Here is a 6843-nt window from a genome sequence, read left to right on the forward strand (position 1 = left end):
GAGCAACCTGGTGTGGTGGGAGGTGTCTCTGCCTATAGCAAGGGGTTGGAACTAGATAGTCTTAAAGATCCCTTCCAATCCAAACCATTCTATGAAAAGTGTCAAAACTACCGCTATAATCAGTTATGCTGCAACTCTGCTTAAAAAGACAAAAAAAACCCCACAACTTCTGTGAAGTCTTTTCCATAGAATCAAATACCAATTTAATTGAAGCATTAGGAATTTTCATCTACTGAACACACAGTGGTATACCAAGTACCTACACTAATTTGGGCAATAATAACTCAAAAATATACCAGTAGAAAATAATTCATGTGGCAGCTGGTATATCATCAGCTTAATGTTGCCTTGTGTAGACATGATTTAGGACTCCATAGAGCAGCTCTGATAAATCCTGTTGTAGAAGTCTAAAACAATACACTGTTCCCATTTAATCATTTCATCTACCCCTTTGTTTTACATTTCAGCTCAAACTGCCAGTAGAGGCAGGCTTGCACTCCAGCGTACACAGTGAACTAACATTTGACATTCCTTCTTGGCATTTTTGCTAAGGGCGTTAACATCCTGAACTGATTGCTCTGCAAGCATGAATTTGAAAACAATAAAGGGAGAAATACGTAAATGGTTATACTAGTATAACCAGTCAGTCCATCCACAGCAGAAGCCTGTTTCTTATGCCCGCATAACTTGGAACTAGATGATCTTTAAGGTCCCTTCCAACCCAAGCCATTCTATAATGCAGAATAAGATAAACAGCAGCCAAAACATTGATGAATCCTGAAATATTATTAGGAAATACTACTTTTCTGAAAGAGTGGTCAGGCACTGGAATGGGCTGCCCAGGGAGGTAGTGGAGTCACCGAGCCTAGAGGTGTTTGAGGAACGTTTGGATTTTGTGTTGAGGGACATGGTTTAGTGAGAACTATTGGTGATAGGTGGATGGTTGGACTGGATGATCTTGTAGGTCTTTTCCAATCTTGGTGTTTCTGTGATTTTGTGATTCTGTGAAATTAAGAAAATCAAGGAGTCTGAAGATGATTTGTAACAACCTAAAAGCGTGCTGAAAGTATGAGAGGAAATGTTCTCTTCAAGTAAACCAGCATGCCATACAACTTCTAGATTTCCAGCTACCAGCTCTGCTACGTTTAAATTTACACCATACCCTGTTCCTGCAGCAAACTAATTGCCACAAACTTAAATCAAGCAACTAATTCTGAAGCCTACAGGAATAATGGCATTTGTCAAAATGTGTACAAAATATGTCAAATATTTAATATTTTATAATATATATAACATATTAAATATTTTATGTCAAAATATGTATAAAATATTTAGTATTTCTTAAAGTTAGCATTATCATCTTCTGACAAAATTATTTAATGCTCACCATACACTAAACTCACCAATCTTTCACTGAGACACTGGCAATTTCCCAGAACCAAATGAACAATAGTTGTGAACCATTTGCATTAGGCAGCTTCACAAGGGTATTTCATCTACCTGCAGTGAAATGTCTGTGCTTTTCATTCAGCCTTTGTTCCTATGATAAAACCATTCTCAAAACATCAAGCAGACAACATATTTAAAACTTAAAAAATCCTATGACCAGCTGATATACAGTGGGAACAGGAAAATATGCTCAAGCATCCTCATGGAAACCCAACATCAACAAATCAGAAATAACAAAACCACAATACTGTTTTAGTATGATGAACTGAACAAAAAAAAAAAATGCTGTTTCAAATAAAAGCTAAGACTACTGTTATATGAGGGCTGCTCTGAAAGTACTGCCTCCTATTTTATTATGTTGGCCCACAACATCAGAAGTGGATTTTGGTGGTATGGCAGTAGAGGCTGAACCTTCCTGCCAATATTCCATTACATGTTGTTGCCATACAACAGATGGCAGCAGAGGGGCAGACTGAAAAAATGGCGACTGACGTAGAGGTACTTATGAAGCAAAGGTGTGTCAGTGAATTCCTCCACGCAGAAAAAATGACACCTACTGACATTCATTGACAATTGCTGAAAGTTTATGAAGACCAAATGATCAATTTGAGCACAGTGAAGCCAAGGGTTCGTTTCAGCAACAACATCATCATAGCAGCTCTGAAACAGTGGATCACCTCTCCTGGTGCAGATTTTTACAAGCATGGCATGCAGGCTCTTGTTCATCGCTGGTGAAAATGCATAGCTAATGGTAGTGACTATATTGAAAAATAACTGTTTTGTAGCTGAGAAATTGCTCTATCAAATAGTGATATTGTGCTCTTCGTACCTGTTGTAGTTTCCAGAAAAATAAATAGGAAGTATTACTTTCAGAGCAACCAATGTAATTATGAACATTTAAAGCAAAAAGCATCAGTGATGAGTCTATATAACTGTTCAAGTGATGAAGCTTACTGTCAAGTTTAAAGTCTTGTGATAATATGGCTTTAAATTCCTATACAGCATTAAACAGAAATATGCAGACAACACTCATGGCCATTAAGCAGTATAGAACTATAACTCACTAATACTTAATTTGGGATAAAACTTAAAACTTCATTATCCATATAAAGGCCACCCAGCAAAATAAAAATATTTCTTGATTCAATTTTACTTAAAACTAAGCTCATTTAAATATATACTCTTTAATAAAGTAGAATTACAGTAATAAAAAATAGTAAGAAATATCACTGCATACATACAGGAAAGAATTAATTAGAACATTTATTTTTTTTAAAACAATGCAAAGACTGAAAAAGGTAAATAATGAATGCTGTCTATCTAAAAAGGTACACTTACGTCTTCATTCCAGTCTTCTGCTGTCCATTCTTCTACTGAATTTTTCCATGCTCCTATTGTAATTTGGGGAAGGAAAATATGCAGTTACTAGGAAATAAGCACAATGTCATACTTAAATCCTTTTGCATTTTAAGCAATCCTGGTTTTATTAGTAGTAAAACATAGTGAGGAGATGGTGGTTGGAAACATGGGAAGCCCTAGAAAATAGTTTTGCAGATTTAAAATTTTGGGAAGTTTTTTCTTCCTTTAGTTTATGATTTCAGGAATTGCTTAGCCAGACAGCTTGCATGAACACATCTGCAAGAGTGATTAACATTAAATGCTGGTAAGAACTTCCTCCTACACCTGTCTTCAGTGACAGAGAGAGGCTATTCAGCCCCTCCATAGGCTCTCCCACTTCCATACCAGAACAACCAGAACACATACTCAAACATCCATAATCCTACTCTCAGCATTCTCAAATTCAGCACCCAAGTTATGTCTCAGGTAGCTTCTTTCCAACCTGTTAACCCTCTCCTCAGGCAGTGTGACCCAAATCTCCTTACAGGAGGATTTTATCTTAAAACAAATATATAATTCATATACTGGCAGCAGAAGGCTCAATAAGCTTCTGCTACAACTGTAAAACATTTCTTCCCATCGGTTTTGGCAGGATTTGTTTGATGAACAGTGGAGCACAGCATCCAGTCCACAGCACATGGCAAAGTGCAGCATACAGCATAAAACTGCAGGAAATGACCCTATAGATTTAAAAGCCTGATCATTTCCCTAGGAAACAGGAGACCCAGAGATGCAAGAGCAATGATCATACTTAAGGCCTTGCACACTAGCATAAGCATAGGGAAGGGGAACCCAGCAACAGCCTGAGCTTCTATTTCAACTACATTCAAAAGCCAACAAAGCACCGGCAGAAAAGTTACTGTTACCTTTGAAGCAAAGGTACCATTAACTTGGTACCATTAACCTTTGATCAAGCCCAAAAGGAAAAGAACTACTACCGTCTTAATCAAATCCTTTTGTTTAAACAAGAATCCTTCAGGATAAATCCTTACAGAAAAAGAGCCCTCTGAAGACAGCATTAAATCGTATTTGCATTAAATCACTACATTAGTGCAGTCTTTGGTACACTTTGACCAAGTGGCACCCACCAGGCCAGGCCAGAGCAGGCCAAACACAGGGAGATGCACACAGGACGAGAAAGGAGGGATTTTTCAGAAACATAGAATCATACAATCCTTAGAGTTGGAAGGGACTTTTAAAGGCCATCGAGTCCAACTCCCCTGCAATGCACAGGGACACCACAGCTCCATCAGGTTGCTCAGAGCCCTGTCCAGCCTCACCTTGCGTCATGGTTTTATGATTTTTGGTTATCGGTATTCCACATCATAACATCATGTAGTGGACTGGGAGTTAAACTATTAATGCTCCAGTTCCGGGTACCAGTCTGGAAGAGAAGAAGAACTACATACTCCAGGGGGCTTTGAGGTCAGAGAGGAGATATAACCCCTGGCAAGATCACTTGATGTGCTCTTCTTCGTCTGCTCTCCTCCCTGCTGCTCGACCAAACTGCGCATCTCACCTCAGTGTTATGGTGCGGCCTTTCCACCTGTCGGACACTCTCTCTCATTATATTTGATTTATTAGCTTCAATTCTAATTATTCTGTATTATAGTGTGTTATCATGCATTCCGATATCATATTTAGTAAATTAGTTTGTTTCTCCTCAGATCGTTGCCACTGTTTTTGATTATTTTGGGGTCCCCTGTTTCCCTTTTCCCGAGGCATGAATTTTGTGAAATCCCTCCGCCCCACTAGTCACGGAACTGGGCCGAACCAGCCTGTAAACTGTTGACACCTTGAAAGTCTTCAGGGACAGGGCATCCACCACATCCCTAAGCAACCTGTGCCAGTTCCTCACCACCCTCACTCTAAAATATTTTTTCCATATATCCAACCTAAATCTACATTCTTTGAGCTTGAAACCACTTCCCCTTGTTCTATCACCACAGACCCTGCTAAAGTCTGTCCCCTTCTTTCCTGCAGCTCCCCTTTAGATACTGACAGGCCGCTCTCAGGTCACCTCGCAGCCTTCTCTTCTCCAGGCTGAACAGCCCCAGCTCTTTCAGCCTTTCCTCGTAGGAGTGGTGTTCCATCCTTGGGGTCATTTTTGTGGCCCTCCTCTGGATGCGCTCCAACAGCTCCATGTCTCTCCTGCACTGAGCACTCCCCATCTGGACACAGCACTCCTGGTGAGGTCTCACAGCTCAGAGCAGAGGGGCAGATCCCCCCCTTGCCCTGCTGGTCACGCTGCTTTGGATGCAGCCCAGGATACGGTTGGCTTTCTGGGCTGCGAGGGGACACTGCTGGCTCATGTCCAGCTGCTGCCATCCACCAGTGCCGTGGATAGCATCCTAATCAGATTGTTCTCAAGCGGGGAAGCACGACAGTTACCCAATATGAGTGATCAAGCTTCACTTTATTGTTGCACACACAGAGTTTATATATGATTCTAATACACGTGTTCACTTATTATTGGAGCACAAGGTGGGCGTCTAGGTGGGCTGCCTAGCTTCAACCAATGCTCAGCCAGCACTCACACCTGCCACTGAGCTCATCCGCTTATCAGCCCCCCACATATCCACAGAGCACAGCTGCGGATGTAGGCCTGCTGTTTACGGCCTGCTGTTTACATGCTGCCCAAGGATGTTGTGACTCCTATCTTAACTCCTAATGCTTTCTCATGAAAATACACCCTGTGCTGCTGCACTAGTTATGCTCGTACACAGCCTCATGTCCGCCCTGTTCTCGCAGCCATTCCCCAACAATTTCCCCCCTTTTTCTTTTTGTACGAGCATAACTTTCTGTGTGGCTTTGTCAATACCCCTCATGATACAACTATACACTATGCGAAGCAGTAAAAGCATAACTAGAATAAGCAATAGCCAACGCAAGCCTTCTTTGATTAATGCTGTGAGCCATGGGGACAGCCCCCCAAATAGGGATTCTAGCCAATCATCAAATGGGTTTTTGTTAACCTGAATCTTTTGCGTATGTTCCTTCAACCATTGAAGTTGTTCATGTATGGACCGACTATGGTCCGAAAGGTTGAAGCAACACATCCCCAGAAAGTCCTCACAGCCATGCCCCTGTGCTAAAAGCAGAAAGTCAATTGCCGCGCGATTTTGTAGCAAAGCATGCCTAAGACTATTCATATCAGATAACATAGATGCCAAGATTAAGGTGGTCTCGTTAGCCTGTTTCGCTGACTAACAGGCTAGGTTTTCTATCTGTTTTAATGCTTGGGCTGCAGCCATGCCCGGTGTAAGAACTGAAGCAAACACCCGGGCAGTAGCTGACCACAAATCAACGTTATCGTAGCAATCTGGTGTCAGGTGGCGTATATTCCGCCGTCGCCTGGCCTTACGCAGACCAGAGGCGACATTAAGCCACTGACGATGTTGGGGAGCGAACAGTGCTAATTGTCCAAGATAGCAAGGTCCTCCTTGGACATTGTCAGGAATGCCTGCCCATGCTCGGTCACCGCATATTAAAAATACACCCGGGGGTAAGGCCTTAGCCGAGTCATTATTCCACAGCGCAGGTTGGGAATCGTCTTCGGAAAGGCTTGCTCCATATCCATACCACGGTCGTAGGTTACCTCCTTCCCCGGTTTGGTTGCTGTAACCGCAATATGCCCCCCATATCGAGAATTCCTGTTCATTATGGGGGGAGACCACCGTCCATCCTGTTGTGTCGAAAAAAGGGTTATCCGCATAGTCCCACCGTTGCTTAAGGATATTTGCCCGAGCGCTACGGCCCTGGTGCGATCGTCCGAAGCAAAAGCATGTCTGAGTCCATCCCGCTGAAGCGTTTCCTATTGCCTGGGAACCCAGGAGATCCAGCTCTTGGGGGTCCCATGGCAAGGAGACACTTAGTCATTCTATCAAGCATGCACTTTGTTCTGAAATGTTGTAACGGAAACATGGATTATCTCTTATGTATCCTTGGAAGCTCATAAACAGCCGTTCCAGCACCTTTATGTCTGGTCTCTCCCCC

This window comes from Meleagris gallopavo, chromosome W, assembly GCF_000146605.3.
Source record: "Meleagris gallopavo isolate NT-WF06-2002-E0010 breed Aviagen turkey brand Nicholas breeding stock chromosome W, Turkey_5.1, whole genome shotgun sequence".
NCBI classification, from domain to species: Eukaryota; Metazoa; Chordata; class Aves; order Galliformes; family Phasianidae; genus Meleagris; species Meleagris gallopavo.